This window comes from Equus przewalskii, chromosome 18, assembly GCF_037783145.1.
Source record: "Equus przewalskii isolate Varuska chromosome 18, EquPr2, whole genome shotgun sequence".
Taxonomy (NCBI): Eukaryota; Metazoa; Chordata; class Mammalia; order Perissodactyla; family Equidae; genus Equus; species Equus przewalskii.
In genome coordinates this window covers 50,695,626-50,715,076 of record NC_091848.1, presented here as the reverse complement: position 1 = coordinate 50,715,076, position 19,451 = coordinate 50,695,626, and the positions used below count along the sequence as shown (strand labels likewise).

Genomic DNA, 19,451 nt, shown 5'->3' with positions numbered 1-19,451 from the left:
CAGATCAAAGAATAGGACATTTCCAGAACCCCAGAAGTGCCCCTTGTGTCCTCCTCCAACTGCTACCACTCCCCCAAAGCTGACCACTCTCCTGACTTCTAACTCCACTCACCAGTTTTGCCTATTTTTGAACTTTACATAGATAGAATAATACAGTTGTGTTCTTTTATGTTTGCTTCCTTTGTAGAACATTACGATTGAAAGTGAAGTGAAGGAGAATAGAATATGCCACCCCAAAATACGCTTCTTTGGCATATGAATTATATTGAGCTGATTATTTTTAAGAAAGAGTAGACACAGGAAAAGTTCTGAAAATCTAATAGAAGTTATCATTTTGTGTGGGAAATTTATGTTTATAAGGGAAATATCCATTTGTAAGGGTGTCTTCCTCTCTGTACCAGGAAGTGGAGGATGATTCAATCTCTAGAAACTCTTCTCAGTGGAGAAGGCACGGACTTAAATCTGCACGACAGCCTGACCCTTGTTAACTGTGATTTGCCTGATAGCCTCCCGTAACTACCTCCCCCTAAGTCCAACATCTTTTGTCTTTAGCTGGATATGGTGTTTAAGATGGTGGCTTGGGCCATTTCGGGCCATTTTGAGGAATTACTCTCTTTTCCTGGGTATCTCCTGTGTATACGGGAGGTATACATGTTATTATGCTTTTGTTTATTTTTCTCCTGTTCATCCATCTTTTATTACAGGGGGTCTCAGCCAAGATCCTACATGGGTAGAGGGAAAAGTATTTTTTCTCCCCTATAGAAGATTCTTCCAACAATTTTTGTGTGTATAGCTATAGTTAGTTTATTCTCCTAGCTTGACTGTATTGGGCATTTAAGTCTCCAGTTTGGGGCTATTCTGAATAGTACTGCTATGAACATTATTGTACATGTGTTTTGGTGCACAGATATTTGCGTTTCCAGGAGAAAAATTGATGGACAGAGGTTTTGCATATTTTCTCCTTCTGTAGAAATCACCAAGCAGTTTTCCAAAGTGGTTGTACTAATTCTCACTCCCAGAAGCAGTGGACAAGAGTTCCACAAATGTGTTTTGAATAAATTAATAAATGAGTAAAGGAACTCATTTCTTAGTGTTTCCTCCCTAAGTTTGGCTCCTAAGGGGGTCACAGTCTCTCTAGCTGGCTTGAAAACCAAAAGTCTTCTGTTCTTTCCTTTTTAATTTTCTTCTTATATTTGTTAATGAGTGACTTAAACTACGGCTAAATGAGAATGTATACAAATTTTACCTGTGAGAATAGTCCCAAGTCACTGAAATAGAGCTATCCTGTGGATGTTTCCTTTCCTGTCTTTATATTGTTACTGCTGATTACCATTCAGGGAACAACTAGCTTTCCTGGAATATCAGCTTGTGAATAATTCTGAGGGTATATTTAATTTTTCAGACACACGTGAATAATGTATATCTTCCTTTGTGGGATGACTTAGACTCTCTTCTAGCTGTAAACATATCCTAATCAAAAGTAATTGTCAAGTTCAACAATGGAGACCAATTAAAGTGCCATTCCCATTTGCTACATGAGTTCACCAGCGCCGTCTGCCTCTGCGATGGACTCTGTTTCTTTCATCTAGGCAGCCACAAGGTCTGAGCTGCCTTGGATCTCAGTAGGTGAGAAGGATTGAGTTAAGAGGGAAAAACTAAGTGCTGCTAAGAGTCAGGCAATTTATTTAGTAATCGGCTTTGTTCTCTGAGAATTGCTACTTAGGCTTCCGTGCCTGGGAGTCTTCATAATTATTTGCCGGAAGGCAGCTTACATTTTAGCAGAGAATCAACAGAAGACAGGCCTCGTCAGTGTAGTGAATTTGCTCTTATTCATAGGGTCTCATCTGTGATGTGTGGAGGGAACGAACTGAACAGCCTCCATTGCAGGCCGTGTACTGGGACTTAGGAAGCACTTGCTGCTATTAACCTATTAATAGTCATCTTAGACCTGAGGAGAAACTGCTTAGCTCTTCTTCAAGTCACCACGTGTCTGCAGCTCAGATCCACAACCCTGTATGAAAACCTAGTGTGAGATGAAATGAAATAAAGAAGACCCATGAGAACCAGATGGACTCTGTATAACTAACTGGGACCTAAAACCAAAACTGAGCCAAGTAGCTGTGAAGGGACCAGGATGCAGTCACAAACCCTGTTCTAGAGAAAAACAGACTGTACTCTTAAGCTTTGACTCTGCCAAAATTCCCGATTGTACAAAAACCCCTAACAGCCACTTGAACCTAAGCAATAAAACTGTGACCTGCACCAACCAATCAGGACTACGCAGGCTTGTACCCCTCATTTGCATAAACCGACCTGAGTGGGAGCTTTTCTTTAAAAGACAGCTCCCTTTCTTCCTTCTCCTGGAGCATACTTTCGGTTTGCTGCTGAAGGCCATGTCTCCCTAGTTTGCAAACTGTATGAGCAATAAAACTTTCCTAATTAAATTCTTGTATCCTAGAGATTTTTGTTGACATCCTTTGTCATCAGAAGTGGGATCTGAAGTGACCCCTGGACCCTTCCCTGCACCATCTGGGACCAACACATCAGTGCCTGCAGGAGCCCCTTGAGCTCAGTTGCTTCTCGGAGGTGTTGAGAGATGGCTGGGTATGGCCTTTCAGGTCCAAGACCTCCCACATTTTCAGGGAGAGGTCTCAGAAAGCTTTTCGCCTGAGGGGTCCCTTGATCCAGGTTCAGGGAGGGGAAAGAAGGGATCCGATCCAGTTGTCTGGCGCCCATCCCCCCTTTCCTATTTCTGGTCATGGCAAGTAAGGTTTTTCAACGGGAAGTTTCCTTTCAGAAAGATAAAATTTGCTGGAGCTGAACATAGGAAACCCATGTTAAAGACAGCCTCTGCTGATCAGCCACTCTCTGGTACCCGGGCTGGGTTTATGTTTAACAATCATGGCCCTGGGTCTCATAAATATCTTGTTCTCTGGACTAAGATCATCAGGGATGATCTCAAATTGTACAGGCCAATTGGGGGGTTCTTTTGGAATCCCGGAATTAGTTTCTCTCTATGCACAATTAGAAACAAGGACATATTGAACTTCCCAGGACCAATGGGAAATCTGTTTTAACTGGTATTTTGAGGCTTCTAAACAAAATCAGGAATCCTTTATTGCCTTTTTAAAAGAAAATAATTCCAAATTAAATGAGAGACTTGCCAAATTAGAAAATGACAACTGTGCCAGTGGCCATGCTAGCGAAAATGAAACCAGATCTGCCACTCCTCCTGCCACTCAAACCGCTTCCCCCGTCCTCGCATTCCACTCTCGCTGCCCACCCCTACCCCTCTGTCCCTGAACTCCCCTGCTTCAAATCCCCCCCAAATCCCTGCCCCATCCTCCTTTTCTGAACCCAATTCACCTCCCTCCATAATAGCCACTTTCAATGTTCAAACTTACACTGCAGGAAATGGGGTCTGACAGGTCATTCATTCTCCGTGGACAAAATCTGAATTGTTAGCCTTAGTTAAAGATTTTCCCAATCCTAAGGTTGATTCCCTTGAATTCCAACACCACTTTAGCCTTATGGTTAGTGCTTACCAACCTGGCTTCTCTGACCTTTACCAATTGGCTCACATGCTGGTTGGAAATGTCCCGGCCCAAGGATGTATGAAAGCTGCTGAGTGGGAGAACCCCTTAGACCATTTTAATCTGACTGGGGTCCCAGTCCTGAAACAGGCCCATTTGATCAAATCCTCTCCATGTCTCATTGTCTTTGCAAGGCATGGCAAACATTTGTTTAGCAAACATTTGCTTTTCCACCTCCATGTGAATTGCCTTCTTCCCTTTTAAATTCCAAAAGCACTACCTGCAACATCCTCCTTTGTATTTAGCTGAAGATGGTATTTAAGGTGGTGGCTTCAGCCATTTTGGCAAGTTACTCAGTTTTCCTGGGTTTCTCCCACGTATACATGTGATTAAATTTGTTTGACTTTCTCCTGTTAATCTGTCTCATGTCAATTTATTTCTTAAGCCAGCCAGAAGAACCTAGAGGGTAGAGGAATAGTTCCTCCTCCCCTACAGTTGACGATGAAGATGAGAGGAAACTTAACTGGCTGCATGCTGCTCACTCTGAGACTACTGCAGCTGAGAGATCCTGGACCTCTGGCAAGAGCCGGCAGGAGATAAGAGCTCTTACCTTGTCAGTCTCCTGTATCTCTGCCTGCAGGGTCCAGTGAAAGTGAGAGTGGTAAGGTTTTTCCTTTTCTAAAGTTAGATTAGTAAGAGAAAATATTTGTGAAGCTAGTATTTTGGACTCAGCTACTCTGGGAAAGTTAGTTTGAGCACTTTTTGGTTTATTGATCCTTCTCCCAAAGAGGGTCACTATTCTTCCTTGTCTGTCTTTTGTGTTGTTTGTCATAAAAAGGAAAAACTGTAGGACTGGAAACAGGCATAGACCCTATAAGTCTGTTGCGAGGGCTGACCTTCAGTAAACTTTGCTGTGGGTTAATATGCACATGAGGTAAAATCTATTGCTAAGGGACACCTTGGAAGCCAAAATGCTGCAAAATTTGTGGGCACAGGTTGAGCATTTAAGAGCCATTAGGGTGCTCACCACCTCAAGAAGACTCCCTTGATAGGATTAGTTGGTCACAGAATGGAGTAGATGACACACACAGGTCGCCTACCAACCTCAAGGAAATTTCCTTCAATGACGTACTCTGTAAAACAACACATAATTCCCAACCCATGGCACATCCCTCTTAGATATTAGTTTGGCTCCAGGAGACCCAAGACTTAGCTAAAGTTGTTAACGTGCACATATGATGAGATTTTTTTCTTTTGTCTTATTCTGTGTCTTGAGAGTTTGGCTTTGTGACCTCTCTGGTCTCCACTATCTGGATGATGTACATACCAGCATGCATCTTGGTGGCCAGTTGAACAGATTGGGATTGTGAGACACATTCTGTTTGTCTGGCTGTATCAGCTCTCAGGGGAGTTTGTCGTAAAGGGTCCCACTTCATGTGGGGTCTTTGTCGTCTCAACCATCATTGCTTGTTAGTACTAGAAAAATCTCATTCCATTAGCACTTGCCCCATGCCATAGATTAGCGTGTTGGTGACTGTAGGCCTCCCACATTTCCATGGGAGACTGGAGAGACTGTTCTTCCTATACCATCTTTACTGCCCGTGCAATGAATTCCTTCGCTTTCTTAGGTTATTTTTTGGAGTAAACTTTCTGGACCTTGTGAGGGCTGCTTTTTTTGCTCTCTCTTTTGGGGATACCTCTTATATTCCTCGTTAAGCCATAAAAGGATTATTGGTTTGAGTTGCTATTAAGATCCTACTCGTCAATGGCCAGATGATGGATCCCTTAAATTGGAAAAACTTCTAAATTGAAAAACAAATTTTAGAGGGCTCTCATCATAAACAGCTGTTTTATTGGTACCTATGGAAAGACCAAATTAAAAGAAAATACAGAGAGATAACGACAAGCTTAAGAACTTAATCAAATCTGATGTCTCAGCTTCTTCTTATGGCCTTACAGATGCTAATGAAAGCATTAACTTAATTAACAAAAGAATAAAAAGAAGCTGAGGGGAGAATCAAGGAACTCTTCTCAACAAGGTGGATTTTTAAAAAAGGGTTTCTAGGAAATTAGGTAAATAAAGTAAATATTAAAGAGAGGGAACAAAGAGGAATCAGAAAGGGAAGAGTTACAAGACTCATCCCAGCAGGATGGGAACCTTTAGACATTGATGGAGTTACAAAAAGGTTTAATACAGTATTGCCTAAGGTCAGGCAGGCCAAAGGGACCCCCTACGGGCCCTCTCAACATTAAAGGGCTCCAAACAAGTCCACTCTATTTACCCCAGTTGGAGGAAATTTAAAAAGCTGGAAGGCAGAAATCACAATGAGAAACCTGACCAACAGTTCCTTGGAGCAACAGTTAGGCTGCTTAATCAAGTGAAAGATTGACAAATGGGCCAAAGTCCCTTGACTTGACCTCTTGCTGGGAACTCAAAGCCTTTTGCACAGGAGTGGGTAAAATAACTGGGAGATGAAAAAGAAAAATTTCTGAGACTCCTTGATGCAGGAACCCCACGATCTGTGATACCAAAACCCATTGGTGGGACTCTGACTCAGGCTACAATTAGACTGAGAAAACATAAAAGAGTAAGGGTTGATAAGATTATAGAGGTTAAGATTAAGATGTTTGAGCTAGCATTATGTGAACAGGTTATGTCAACTTTGAGTGGTTTTTTGGAAATAAATGTTATGTCTGGTCAGGAACACTTCCCCTACCCAATATTATGAGACTGAGACTTGTTGATGAAGTCCTAATGAAACCTATGACTACTGGTGTAAGAGTTGATGAAATTGATAAAATTTTATAGGAGAATTGGTATATTTAAATGGGCTTTATGTGAAATGATTGTATCTCTTTTTCCTGCTAGTATTGTAGATTGCAGTGTGGGGATAGACATTGTGTTCACTGGGGAAACTGTCACCTGCCTGATATTGTAAAACAGAGCATATAAATCCATCCCTCCAGGCAATGTTAATTAAACATGCTAAGGTGGGGTCAATAGGCTTGCCAGTGTGAGATGAAACTAGAAGCTGATATGTGAGGGGGGGATAATAGAAAAGATAATGGACCCCTCCCTCCCCCAGGGTGAATTGGTCTAGGGTTGAATTGTACACTCAGAAAAAGCACCTTTGTTAAACACTTTGTACAGACCTTTTAGAGTTGTGGCACATTGTCCTGAAGTTTTAGAACATAAAAATCTTTTGATTTACCTCTTAGTTAAAACTCCCCTTATACAAAGAAGAAAATGTAGTTGGATGAGTGGATCAGCCTTTAGATATTATTCAGACTACAACCCAAGTATCTGAGAAATTTAAGGCAACTATCTTTTTCTTACAAAAAGGGAGAGGAAATATTTAGAAATTCAACAACGGCAGCAAAATCTTAAATGCCCTCCTCAAAAATATCAGTAAAAAGATTTAGCAGGTGAACTTAACTCTTTCCCACTGTTAAAACAAAATTTGGATTCAGCTATTCTTTTATAGACTATTGAGATTTGTATTGTACCTGATACATAGTGAAAATTTAATGGAAGCTATAAATAGGTTTCTGTGTCTGCCTGCGTGTTCATGTACGTCTCTATGTATGTGTTGTAAATGTGAGATATTTTTCTACCTTCAAAAGGCATGACCAAAATTAAGAGCTCTATTTAGCTGGCTTAAAGTAAGAGGTTATATAAAGTGCTTCAAAATGTAATGGAAACTAACCCAAATGTTTTTCAAGTTAACATATAAAATAATCTTTGGTAAATAAAAGCTTATTTAAGTTTGTTGGTTTGATTAAAATAGACATATCTTCAAAGTTATCAACATTGGAAATGATGCAGACATGCAGCCTGGGTTTACTAGTCAAATAAGCTCATGTTATCTCTGTTACAAATTTTTTGGCAAAAATAATAACTTAGAATGATAGCTAATTTTGTGTAATGTCTCATGAAATTTTCATGGGTAATCTAAACATAATTGTTGGGAACAAATGATTTAGATAGTTCTAAATGAGGTAAGAGTATAGATAAACTTTCAGAAATAATTATATTTTATGACACGTGTATTTAAAACAACTTCCAAAATCTCTTTGGTACCTTGAAACTTTGAAGTTTTGCTGGATTAAATTGAATGACTGAAAATTCATGGAATATTTAGATCATTTTCAAATAGGATAATATACTGAATTATTAATTGCTGAACAAGTATAAGTTTACCTACTTTTGTCTTCTTATTACAAATAAACTACAAATGTTTGGGTCTATTAATAAACCTGTCTTGTGCATTTTTGAAAGATCATACTATGTAGTAACATATGTTTCTAGAAATTATAAAAAGTACTTGTAAATTTGCCAAGCCACCAAATGCTAACGTGAACAACAGTTCATAATTACTTCTTAGTTTTCACTAAAAATTAAGTTTTATAAGTGTCAAGAATTCTAATTAATATATATCATTGAAGCTGCTAAAAATTAATAAGGGAAATATCTCTGTATACAAGGAAAGTAAGGTATATGTTTTCAGTAAAGGAGATATAAGCAATGGAGATATTTTTGTTTGCTTTGTTAAGAAAATAAATTTGTCCTAAAGTAAAACTCATTCCAGAAAAAAAAAGTAATTTTTCTCTTAAAGAGAGGCTAAGAAGAGGGGAAAGCATGAGACAAATTCTAAGTGAAAAAAAGGTATAGAAGGTTTGTGGAAGAGGAACTCTGAGAAAAGAGTTTTGCACGTGGTCAAGTTAGCTAAGATTGAAGTGAATTTAATTAGGTAAATGAGTTTTAATATCAAAAGTAAGCTGGTACAAAATTAGAGTTTAATTTTCTCTCTTTCTTAAAAGGATAATTTTCTTGAATTTTTAGTGTGCTCTTGATGGAGAGATTATAAAATGTTTTTCTTTGTTTTTGAGTAAGTCTACCTAAAAGTCAGAAATTCTGTTTTGTCAAAATGATTTCCTATGTTCAAAAAGCTGAGGTCTCTCTATTAAAAGAACTACAGTTTTTCTTTTCTTTTTTTTTTTTTTAACCATTTAACTCTCTATGTTTGCCTTTAACATCTTCTGTTGTCACTTTGGTTAAATGGATACCTAAGCATTGTATCACAGTGCCCTATGATCCTTTCCCCAAATTCAAATTTTAAATATACTACTTAATTTGACCTGAAAGTAACTTTGAGGGTTTCCAGCAGCCCTTGGGGGTTCTCAAAGAGTTTTTCCTCTTCCATTTGTCATAAAGTGGGAGATATTAAACTAATTAGGTTTGTTTGGTCTGTTGAATTGCATGGGAATCATTGTCAAATAAATGATGATAAGTCTTGTTTATGTTGCATGGGTGAATGTTATTAATAAGTGTTTAAAAAATTATGTAACATTCCTAAAATTGTGATCTTCTGATCTGTCCTGGTTATCATTCTTAATTCTAGTTATTATCTTAAAATGTTGTATGTCACAGAAATAACCAAATTTCTTTGTTAATTGCCAACTTTAAGTCTTTTGTCAATTAGGGACAGTTATTGCTTTACTCTGATGCTTTTGCAAATATATTCCATCTTCAGAGAGATTCATGGACAGGACTTTGACTTTATTCTAGAATACAAGTTTCTGATAAACTTTCAGATCATAAAACTGAACTAGGTGAGAAGTTACAGAACTCTAACGGAGAAACTGATGACTTCATGAAACTGCTAACAAAGATTAAGATCAAGAGTTGTTTACATGGGACTGAATGAACTTATGAGGATGATTATAATTTTTACTACTTTTGTTTGAAATATTGCTGATTTTTTTAATGTTTTGTTTTTCCAGACTTAAGGAAACCTTTTTCTCTTTTCTCTTATGCTAACTGTGACTTATAGCATTTTGGTAATTGTACCTTTGTAAGCAGAACTGAAATATTTATCTTTTTATCCCTACCTGATGCCTTCAGAATTTGGAAACTCTTGATGAGTGTGTATTCTTATTTTCATGGCAATATGGTTATTTTCATAAGTTCAATAAGAATCTGTTCTCCCTAGAACAGAACACAATTGGAAATACTGGTTATATTACCAAAGCTTTGACTGGAATTTTATATTTGAGAGAAACATACATAGACTCAGATATGACCAGACAGCTTTAAGGAACAAAAGTTGACTTTATAGAACAACAAAGCCACTTGGAAACATTGGCTTGGCAACTTGCTTAAAGGGTCTCAGCAACCCTACCAGAAGAGTAAAGAAGGTCACTTCCTGGTAGGTGCAAGAACCTCAAGATGTTTTGGGGAACCTCAAGACGAGAGGAATTCACTCATATAGGCGTTGCAGATGGAGTCTGATGACAAGTCCTTGGTTTGGCTTTCCTGGCCTCAAGAGTCCTTTAAAGTTAATCTGAGATTCCATATTAAAAGTTCCAGCAAAGCAGATTTAAAAGGGCCTATATGATCAATTGCTATTCTAGCTAACTTACACAAAGAATTGGGCCAAGTTTATTGAAACTAGACTTATTTTGCAAACAAATTAGTGCTAATTTGGCTATCTTTGATAAAAATGAGGGTGATTTTAGAGAGAAAAATTATGTTTCAGTAGAAACTATAGTACACATTTGTAGATATTAGATTCTAATTCTGTTAATTGTCTTCAAAATTTCGTATTCCACCTGTAAACTGGACTGGATCTTGAATTCTTCTGGTTCCCTCAAATATCTGCTACAAATCTCCAAACTAACATTTTCAATTTTTTTCCATCCTTTTTATTTGGAATCATTGAGAACTGAAACCACTCTTTTTCCTGAAGCCCTGCAAACTGAAGCTTAACAACTTGATATAAGCTTAAGAGAGATCACCACAATAGCCCATGTTTAGACAATCTTCATGCTTGTTGCTGTATAAGGCACTCAAAAATTTTACCTGAACACCTGATGACATCACCAGAGACATTTCAAACTGCATGAATGTGGGGGATCAGAATTTGCCACCCCAAAATGTATCTCTTTGGCTTGATTATTTTTAATAACAAAAGACTCAGAAAGAAACTTTGACCTTCCTGCTAACTGTCTAAAAGAATTTAAGATAGAAGGCCTGTTTCAGGAAAAAGTGAATACTGTAGATACCTAGAGTATAATGTAAATGATGTGTGGTAGACTGGAAGGAGCCTAGCAAGGCCACTCAGATTCCACCCCTGCACTAGTTTGACTTTAACTTCCCAGATCTTTTTATTTGGTTAGCCTCTGGTCTGGGGTCACTTTTATGATTGGATCTCCAGGTCTTCACATTATAGTTGGCTTTAGACCTAAGCATCTGATTGCTCTTTAAAATAATTCTGGCTTGCTTCCACAAATGCCTCTGTAAGACTTCAATCCAAATCATGATGACTCAACATCTTTGGGCCCTCAACAGGGCTATCACTGGAACCTCCATGAACTTCCACTCTGAGACTTAATTGACCTATAACAAGTACCTGGCTGGACACCTGAGAACCTGATGGACTCTGTGGCTAATAAGGACCTAAAACCAAAATTGAGTCAAATGGCCATGACAGGACCAGGATGCAGTCACATATTCTGTTCTTGGAAAAACCAAACCACAGAATGTACTCTTAAGCTTTGACTCTGCCAAAGATCCTGATTTTACAAAAGCCCCTAATAGCTACCTGAACCTAAGCAATTAAAGGATGACCTGATCCAACCAATCAGGACTAAGCAGGCTTCTATCCCTCATTTGCATAAGTGAACCTGAGTGGGAACCTGGGTGGGAACTTTTTCTTTAAAAGATAGGCCCCTTTCTTTGTTCTCCCAGAGCATACTTTTGGTTTGCTGCTGAAGGCCACATTTCCCCAGTTTGCAAACTGTCTGAGCAATAAAGTTTACCTAACTAAATTCTTGTATTCCAGAAATCTTTGTTGACACTAGTAAGAGTAGGACTGACAAAAGCTCAGTGTCTTAGTTTTAAAGATTAGAGAAAATTTAGCGGCCACATGCAAAGATTTTAAATCTTTGTGATTGCTGCCATGCCTGAAAAAGGGACAGGAGGGTGAAAATGATGTGCTTTTGCTTATTGACATCAATAGGGTAAAATGCTGTATTTCTAAACTGTGGTCTCTCGTACAAATAGTTCCTGTAAATGATAAGATGCAGACTGAGTTAAGCAGGAGAGAGTTTCACTGCCTTTAAATTGGATTTTTATGGATTAATGGAATTCAATTTAACCGGTACTTCTTAAAAAGGCACTGTGGAAGAGACAAATACAAAATTTATGTCTCTTTCAAACTTTTGATCTTGTAGTATATCAACATGAAAGAGGTATCCATGATCCCTACTGAGTCTGTACCTATCGTCTATGAGAATTAAGGCTTCTCTCCCCATGGCAGGACCAGTCAAGAGGACTTTGGGATTCATAGTCATGGACCCATCGCAGTGAGAGTGCTGAGTTTTAACCACTAGATCACCAGGGCTGGCTTATTATTATTCACAGTAATAATCTTATTGTTTCTCCTTTGCCTCAATTCTTCCCTTGGAGAGATGTGATGAGAGCAGGATGTCATCCCACACATACCAGGTTCTGTACTGTAGCGAGAAACCTCCCCCAAAATATGAATCTGGGAGCTTGTATAAAATTTCCCTTCCTGAGTGTGAGGCATAAATTTACTTTCCCTAATGAAAACAAAGTTCCCTTGGGAAGAGAAGAAGGATCCTGAGTTGCCATCCTTTGAAATATAAATAAATGTCACCAGGGGAAAGAGAAGACAATCATCTGAGTTTACAACCTCCAGAATGTCTCCAAGTCTTTGGGTCTCATCCCCTCCTTGAAATATAAACATGTACCTCCTGAGGGGTAAATCTGTTACTATCTATACAGTTATCATCTAACTTCTATGGCTTATCTTGTAATGAGTTGCCAGTAAAATTTGCCAAGAAGGGCTTAACCGTGTGGAAACATAAGGGTAGTCACTTCCTGACACAAATCTGAAATGTGGCTTCCAACTCAAGTAGTTGTTTAAAAGAAATGTTTATAGTGTATTCTTGTCTTTTAATCACCAATTTCATTTTGAAAAGCATTTGACTATTAAGGTCAGAGTGAGAGATCCCAAAGTATTTCCATACTTTGTGATGTTTATCAATTTTTAACTCATCGTAATGTCCTCATCTATTCATTTGCAATCCCTATACCCTCTACTGCCCCCCACAGGGCTGTGAGAGGAGCTGAGGAAGGGAACCATGTATTTAGCGTACAGTGCTCCTGGAAATAGGCACATGGTTGAGATGTCATAAAGTATCCTCAATCCTCTAATAACTAAAAATTAGGGTTACTGTGTGTGGTAGATTATATTTTCCAAAACTGTCTGCAATAATATTTCCAGTTCCATGTGCTCCTCTAGAACCTTGCCACATCTTTATCAGGAGCCGGAGTCTCTGTCCCCTCCCCTGGAACCTGGGCCGGGAGGGTCTGCGTGCTTGTCTTGACTACAAGAGCATGGCGGAAGTGCCGCCCGCCATATGACTTCTGAGGCTGGGCAATAAATGGCAGTACAACTTCCACCTGGCTCTCCTCTCACTTAGGACAGGAGCCTTTGGAGCCTGGAGCCACTCTGTGAGATGTCCAGCTAGCCAGGTGCTGCTATGCTGGAGAGACCATGTGGACAGACACATAGAGACAAAGTAACATGCCTAGGGGCTTCTAGAAGCTCCAAACTCCAACTGTGTGAGTTTTCCCAGCGTACACGCCAGACATGTGAGAAGCAGGTTTTCAGAATATTCCAGCTCCTGCCGTAATCTGACTGCTGCTGCATGAGATGCCCTGAGTGAAAACCGCCTAACGGAGCCCAGCCAGCCTTCTAAACCAGGAGGGCTAATAATCAAATGATGGCTGTATTTTACACCACTCAGCTTGGCGTGGTTTGTTATGGGCAATAGATAACCCAAACATTCTTTTATTGTTCAACTAGCGAAAACACTCCACGAAAGGATGATATTAACTCCCTGCCGAAGTAACATTAGATGAGAGCTCTCAGTGTGGGGCAGAGGTGACTTGGGAACACGACATTCAATAAAGGCAAAATCTCCAGGAGGAAAGAACAAGTGTGATTGCAAACAAGAAAGCTACTTCTGTCAAAAGTAACATGCCAGATCTGAAGACAGACAGAGCAAGGAGCATGGAGTCTACAGAAAAAGAGTTGCCAACAAGGTTTTATCGGTTTTTATCCCTCATTGTTTAATAAACAAAGACGTCAATTCTGGTGAATTATAAAAACAGGAATGATTGCTGGGGCTTTTACTCTGACCTGGATTATACGTCCTTTAGGACTAACTGCTCTCCTTCTCCCTGATTCGTTTCCGTCTTCGCTTTAGATCTGCCCATAAGGAGAAACTCTGAGGACCCAACAGAGCACAGTACTGTGCTAAGCCAAGCGGCAGTTATAATTCTGTTGGTGAGTGATGTCACCTTTATACATCAATGTCTTCCGAGATTAGTTCATGTAAATCAGTCTCCTATAACCTTGTCACCTCAGAGGGAGCACATAAAAACTGAGTTCCTGGATGTGCAAATCTGACAAGTGGAAAAGGACCTTGACAGCCGCTCAAAGGCCTTGTCATTCTGGCCTCACACCAAGTTGGCATTACACATATAACACTTCAAATATCCAACTCATATCTGACCAACAAAATTGCTGTTTGTAATGATTGTTGCTGTTTAGCAACATTCCACCCAAGACCTTTCACTTTATTGAGTTAAAATATGGAATCTATAGAAACAAAAATTCTGGACTCTTAAATAGACTAAATCCTAACCTATGTTCTACAATAAATGGAATAGTCCCTAATTTATTAGTTTTTCCATATTACTGTCAACTTAGACAATAATAATAATGTTAACAACAACAATAACATTAAGTGCCTATTTAGTGCTGGGCACGTTGTTCAAGAAGCATTTTTTAAAAGGTTTTAATCAATGTTTAATGGTATCATTAGTGATTTTCACAAATGTAAACAATCATGTAATCACCACCCAATCAAAATATAGAATATTTTCATCACTTCAGAAAGTTCATTTGTGCCTTTTTCTGGTCAGTCTCCTACCCCCACTCCTAGCTTCTGGAAGCACTGAAGTGTTTTTGGTGCTTATAATTTTGCCATTCCTAGAATGGTGTATAAGTGGAACAATATAGTATATCACCTCTTAAGCCTGGCTTCCTTCATTTTGCGTAAATCTTTTGAGGTTCACTCATGTTACATGTATCAGTTGTTCATTGCTTCTTATTGCTGAATAGTATTCCATAGTAGAAATATACCACACTTTTTTTAGCCATTCACTAATTGATGGACATTTGGGTTGTTTCCAGTTTTTGGCAATAATGAATAAAGCTGCTGAAAACCCCATTTGTATATAGGTTTTTAGGTGGCATATGTCCCTATTTCTCTCGGGTAAGTATCTAGGAGTGGGATTACTGGGTGGCATGACAAAGAGTTTTAAATATAGTATGTCATTTAATCCTCGCCAGCAGTCATTTGTGGAAAGTATTATTGTTAGTTCCTCTTTAGAGATGAAAGCTAAGACTTGCAGAAGTTATGTAATTGCCTAAAATTACATGGCCAGTGGGGAGAAACCCAGGCTTGTTTGACTGCAGAGACTGAGATCTTAGCTGTTACTTCTGTCGCTGCTCCCAATGTGTTCCCAGCTAATGCCTAACCACTTTGGAAATTAAAGTAAAAAATGTGACCTCATCACCCCTGTGATCAAGTATGATAAAGACTTGATTTCAGATAGAGAAATGAAAGGATTAGAGAGTACAACATGAAGTCTTTATAGAATCGATTTGAAGGAAATTGGAATGAGTCACAAAATGGCAAATACATGAAGATGACAATGAGAGTCAATTCAAAACTCAATTCAAGGATGAGTCATCATCTTTATCTTTTGATCCAGTTCAAACAGTATAGGATTGCACTGGCTCCAGCATTGAAATAGAGCTCTGATGGATGTTTTCTCATAAGGCTCCTCTGCTGTTAATGCATACTAAATACCATGTTAGCACTAAAGCAAGCAGGAACAACATCTCCCTTCAAACACATACTTACATTTGGGAACTTCTAACGTTCTTTTGTCACAATAACAATAGTAATAAATTTACTGTATGAATAGTTAACATCTTTAACAGTTGTGTTTTATATTCAAATATATATTGCTTGGATTCCAAAGTGATATTCATAATATGAGCAAGAGAGAAATTGTTGAGATTAACCTCTAAAAATGTATTGTGGAGATTGTGGAGCTCTTCTGTAGAATCGGAAATAATGGGAAATTGACAGTGAAATATAAAAGTAGATCATGAATAGTTAATACCCAATTCTTCTATGATGAAGGAATGAAAATAACAACTAAGTAGTCACCAGTGACAATTTAAGACAAATATGTCATCCCTCAATGCCTAGCACAAAGTCTTGCCTTTATTAGAAGCTGAATAAATATTTGCTGGGTTGAATTTAATCTTTCCGTGACGAATGTTCATAGGAATGGTGAGATAATAGTGGCAAGCACTCTCTATAAAGTCTGGGTTTAGCATTAATAAAGGCAATGTATTTTTGTCTTACCAACAAAAACTGAAAGGGAATGCAAATGTTATTATTAATATGGTAACCAGCTTTCCCAAAGAAGACCAGGTTGAATGGGATTGTTGACAGTGGTGACTGACACTTGACTCGCCTAGTGTCATTTGAGTACTAGTGTATCCTTTTCTCTTAGAATTTAGGTACCAAGGAAAACTCTCATCAAGTCCTTCTGATGATCACACACTAGGAGACTCTCGCAGAACAAAAACAAATGCAAGGGACCCAGCATCTGGAATTGTCCGCCTTGTGAGGCAGAGCTCGCCCCCCAATCTAGAAGCTTAAATCAACAGAAACTCTCTGCCCACCGTTGCAGCCAGCACCAGGGTGTAGGCTCTGTTAATCAGATGCACTGGCTCCTGTTTTAATGGGAACCCACTGACTTGAAGAAGGAAGAACTCTAAGAAATCTACTCTGGTAAGTCTGGGAGCAGAGGAGACAGGACATCTAGCTTCCAGAAGCTGCAGAGGCCACAGTTCCAAAGGCAGCTTTTGGCCTCCGCTGCCTGCATTATTAGCAGCTTATGCTCCAGTGTCTATGCCCATTGTTGGTAGCAGCGGGGTCCTCATGGGACTAATTCTGTGGTGTGATGTTGGGTAGTGTTGAATGATGCCTACCCTTTTTTTTTTTAAGTGAGGAAGACTGTCCCTGAGCTAATATCCATGCTGATCTTCCTCTATTTTGTATGTGGGGCGCTATCACAGCATGGCTTGATGAGTGGTATATAGGTTCACACCCGGGATCCAAATCCACAAACCCCAGGCCACTGAAGCAGAGCACATGAACTTAAATACTACGCCACTGGGCTGGCCCTGGATGCTTAACTTTTTGATCTGGAATGAAGAGCCTATCTGATATGTGCCCATTTTTATAAAGTAGCTGCAAATAGCCAAAAGACATGAAATATTCTTGAAGAGTAAAGTAAATTGGGGCATATGTTTAGCTCCAGAGGAAAATAGGAAAACTACATAACGGTCTGGGGCTCCAAATCAGTGAAAAGAAAACAGAAAGAATTTATTAATTGTGCAAAAGAGTGGTTCCCCTGGTAATTGTAGAATAAGGGTCCTGCATAGGTGGTGTTCATAAAAGTAAGTATTTTAGGCAGCCAGGCTTGACTGTGGTGTCACATTAGGTCAGACGCGTGAACCAGTGGATAACAGTAAGAGTCAATTTCAAAATTTTAATTCTGTGGGTAATATGAACTGTTTAATTTTTTTTGAAAGAAATTACATTAAAATAAGCTTCCCAAGGAAATGCAGTGGTTGCCTCCCCAGCATTCATTCTCTCTCTCCTTTCTAATGGGACCCAGTGCTTCCCAGCCTTGTGGATCAGTTGGAATTGATCTCACAGCGGCTCTAGGGACGTGCCCTAGTCATGGTGGTTGGGATAGGATTCTGACTCAAATTGTGTCAAAGGGATAGAAAGGTGATGTTTGATGAGTAGCACCTGGAAAAGAGAATCATTCTCTCTCATGAATGCTAGAAAAAGATGCTCCTTTCTTCCACTGGTTGTGAGTGAGGAGGAAGTTAGCTCCAGTTGATGCCTGTGGCTCGGTGCTATCATGAAGAATGACAGCTGTAGTGAAATTCTGCCACTGGGGAAAGCAGAGTAGAGAGACAGAGAGAAAGTGGGCCCTGTGGCATCATTAAACTCTGGACCAAGTTTTGCCCAAATGTCCATTCAGGTCCTCCGGAAAGCAGACATGGAGATGGAATTACCAGTGCCCGAGATTTGTTGGGGGTAAGTCCAGTGAAAGATGAAGGTGGAAGAAGCGTATTGGGGAGTGAAAGTCTTTAGCCCTGGATGCAGGGGCTGAGCCAAGGGGGAGGATTGGGCAGGAGAGCCTCGACTCTGATGCAGATTTTGCAGTCTCGGCTGACCCAACAGGGAGCTTCAGAGCAAAGGTTGCTTGTTGGAAGAGTCTCACATTGGGCAGAAACTCAGCCCCTGGTACTCCTGCTGTGCTATGGACCAGGGCTGTCCGGAAAGAATGTGGTCTCAGCTCAAGGCTGTGGAGGACCCCGAACGTCCAGTAACTGGTGGCGGTCGGTTACCTGCTCCCTCACAGTTGGACAGTTTGTTCTTTTTGGAGGAAGATCCAAGTGGTGCACGTCCTCTATCTCTGGACTTCTTAAATTGCTTGAACCGCTAAATCCCTTTCTTCTTCTTGCTGTTATTATTATTATTAAAACAGTTGGACTTCAGTTTCTGTTACTTGTGACCAAAGGAATTCCAACTAGTATGTGAAATAAATATTTTTAGATTTAAGAAGTCAACACACTTAAGGAGCAAGGTAATTTATATTAGCTCTCTTTTTTTTTTTTTTTTTTTTTGAGGACGATAGCCCTGAGCTCACTACTGCCAATCCTCCTCTTTTTGCTGAGGAAGACTGGCCCTGAGCTAACATCCATGCCCATCTTCCTCTACTTTATATGTGGGACGCCTACCACAGCATGGCTTTTGCCAAGCGGTGCCATGTCCGCACCGGGATCAGAACCAGCGAACCCTCCTTGGCCGAGAAGCGGAACATGCAAACATAACCGCTGCACCATTGGGCCAGCCCCCAATTTATATTATCTCTTATCTTCAAAAACAAATATATGAACAAACTCAGCATCTGTGACAGAACTGGCACGTAGTTGGTACATAATAAATGGGAGCTACTAGGATTGATCTCCATTGCTGCCATGTTGTTCTTCAGTGTTTAATAATGGTAACTGAGTTTTTAGGCCCAAAAGGTGCTTTTTTTACACAGAAGGTAATATTTATAGTTCCTTGTGTTTGTGTTAATATTCCATTTATAAAAGGTATAAATTTTATAACCTAGTTTTATGTTTTTACTTTTAACTTATAAATCTTATTACTATTTGCAAATAAAATTGTTACAATTTTAAACACTTAACTTTATTTGCTACCTAATTAATGCACAATTAACTTATAAATTTGATGGATTAAATCTCTTAAATGTTAACACTGTTTAGAAACTGTATTAACTAGATTTTCTTAGACATTTCAAACTATCATTGCCAATTTGATAAACTGATTCTCTCAAATATTTCAAACACGTAATAAGGCAAACTGACAAATCTAACATGCAAGATAGTTGTAATCTTTGTAAAACTCTCGTGAATTTAATAAATCAGATTTATAAATTTACTAAAGCAGACTCTCTTATCCGTTTCAAACATCTTAAAACAGATAAAGCCTATACAAAGCAGGACAATAACTATGAAACAGCTTACACAAAAGGATCATCTCTATTTGAATTTCTACCTTCCTGGAACGGCACACTCAGTTACCCTACTGAAGGGAGCAGACTGCCATCAAGAGCCTGCTGTGTGCGACAGAGAAAGACAAACACTG

General features: G+C 39.2%; 1 long non-coding RNA gene across 3 annotated transcripts in view; it reads left to right on the top strand.

The window, feature by feature from the left end:
* The window catches only part of LOC103553506 (uncharacterized), a 64,638-nt gene that overhangs the window by 28,652 nt on the left and 16,535 nt on the right, over window positions 1-19,451 (top strand). Inside the window, exons 3-4 of one of the 3 annotated variants that reach the window (XR_011529207.1) lie at window positions 16,225-16,505; window positions 17,773-17,828. This is a non-coding gene — a long non-coding RNA (uncharacterized lncRNA). Of the gene's footprint in view, window positions 1-16,224; window positions 16,506-17,772; window positions 18,293-19,451 lie in introns of those variants that run through there. The other 2 variants (XR_011529206.1, XR_011529205.1) reach the window with 2 other exon arrangements.